Below are 2,473 nucleotides of genomic sequence, written 5' to 3'. Positions count from 1 at the left end.
TAGGGAAAACTCTATGACAAAAGGAGATACAGTGTCAGTGTAAACTAGTTTTACATTGATATCCAATGAGAATAATGTATTCCGTCACATCACTCAACTTTAATGGCATGAAATGGTGAAAATAGATAACTCTAGTGTAAAACTAATTTACACTGACAATGCATATTCATTAAGCTCAAATTCTATATATAATAAAGAGGGATAGAAAACAAAATCTTGTAAGGAGAAAGGAACAAATTAACTGAAAAATATTCCTTTTCATGTCCACCTTAGATCGGAAGTGAGGTAAGCATTTAGTTATAACCTATGTAAAAAATATAAGTTCAGAAGCATTAATGGAAAATTTAGATGAGAAACTTTTTGAAGAACTTTTTTTTTGCTTTGACACACCTTGTGCACTCCTTGGTCACAAGTATACTGAGGTCGCACACATTTATTTACTATTTTTCTTATACTCTTAGAAACATAAATATTAAAAATTTAAAATTAATGTAATAGTATTTTAATTAGGCATTTCAAAAAGTTTCCACGCATTGCGTCGTTTCCACAAATATGTGTTTTATATTCTTCGGTCTTCATTTCCATTTTCTAGTCTCCTATTTCATATATAATGATCTTTGTTTTCTGTCTTGATAGTCATCTTGATTCTCAATTAGTTCTTTTATAAATGGTTGTCATATTTAATTTTATATAATTATAATATACATATATATATATATATATATATATATATATATATATATATATATATTTATATATAATATATATATATTACATATAATATATATATATATATATGTACTTAGTTTTGAAGTCAACAGGTATTATACAGTAAAATTTTCAAAATGCAAATTAGAAGAACAAATTCAAAATAATAAATATTTGATTGATTGATTCAGATAAATTTAAAAGAAATAGATAAAGACAAAAAAATATTTAAAGTCATACTAGACATATGTATAATTTTTTTTTAAATGATTTGAGGGAAACTATCTAGTTTAAGTTAGATTTAGACTACTTTGAGGGAAACTATCTTGTTAAAGGTAGATTTCGACTACTTTGAGGAAAAACTATCTTGTTTAAGATAGATTTGGAGAAAGCTTACACTTCAGTAATTGGGAGTTTTTGTAGGAGGTGTTGACATTTATGGGCTTTAATGAGAAATGAAATAGGTGGATTAATGAATGTTTAAGGACTGCATCAATATTTTTGCATTATTCAGGAACATAAACAACTTGGCAAACACGAGCCACGAGCAATAAAATGTGTTTTTACTGGTTAATTTCCAACTCCTAAGGGGTATAAGTGTGTTGAATCAAAATCAAAAAGAATTTTTGTAACCATGGATGTTATTTTTATTGAAAATCAACCATTTTTTACTGACATTCATCTTCAGAGGGAAATTTTAAAGAAGATTATTCTTTTTCTTTTGAAAACATCATTACTTTACGTGGTGCTGTCACAAAATTCTGTGACTTATATGCACCAAAAGAAAATGCCCAAGAATCCATATTGGAACTCAATCCACTTATGAATGAGGCTCCGACATAATCCGAGACGGCAATTTCAAATCAAAATCACAATGAACAAATTATTGATCTCGATAACAATGAAGGACCATCTAAAATCTCACAACATAATGACTCAAATAAAGAGACACAAATCAGGTTTACTACCATTGACCCTACTTGGAACGAAAATGTCTTTGAAAGAAGAAACCATAAACAGAGAAATGAAAGACCTACTCTTCGACCCTTCCAAGATTCCGAACCAATAGATAATCTAACACATGGTCTTGATCCAGCTAACTATTCTTTTGTTCTTAAGAGTCATGTTGAGTATCTTGATATAGACCTTCCTATTGCAATTAGGAAATCTGTTAGATCATGAAATAAACATCCTTTTTCTAATTATGTGTCATACTCAAAATTGTTTTATTCATTTGCGGCATTTACCTCTCAGTTGTCTGCCATAGAAATTCCAAAAAATGTACAGGAGACTATAAAAATTCCAAAGTGGAATGAAGTTGTTCTTGAGGAGATGAGAGCTGTTAAGAAGAATCGAACTTGGAGAGTCGTGATTTTACCTACAGGAAAGAATACTGTTGGCTGTAAATGGGTATTTGTTGTGAAATATAATTCTGATAAAACAGTTGAAAGATACAAGGTATGTTTGGTAGTTAAAGAGTTTACTTAAATATATGGTATTGATTACTCAATTTTGCTCCTGTTGCCAAATTAAACACTATTAGAGTTCTTTGTCTTTGGTGGAGAATTTAGATTGGTCTCTTAACCATTGATGTAAAAAGTGTTTCTCTGAATGGTGATTTGGAGGAGGAAGTATACATGGATAGCCCTCTTGACTTTGAAGACAAGTGTGGTTCAAATGTGTGCAAGCTACAAAAATCCCTTTATGGTCTCAAGCAATCCCCGGGGGCTTGGTTTGAAAAATTCACTCTGTCAGTTAAAAGGCA

At 30.0% G+C, this 2,473-nt stretch overlaps 1 protein-coding gene across 1 annotated transcript in view; it reads left to right on the top strand.

Moving 5' to 3' along the window:
- Positions 1–2,473, top strand: part of LOC101495103 (serine carboxypeptidase-like) — a 10,682-nt gene that overhangs the window by 1,138 nt on the left and 7,071 nt on the right. The window lies entirely within an intron of this gene.

This window comes from Cicer arietinum, chromosome 4, assembly GCF_000331145.2.
Source record: "Cicer arietinum cultivar CDC Frontier isolate Library 1 chromosome 4, Cicar.CDCFrontier_v2.0, whole genome shotgun sequence".
Taxonomy (NCBI): Eukaryota; Viridiplantae; Streptophyta; class Magnoliopsida; order Fabales; family Fabaceae; genus Cicer; species Cicer arietinum.
This window is presented reverse-complemented; position numbering and strand designations above follow the sequence as displayed.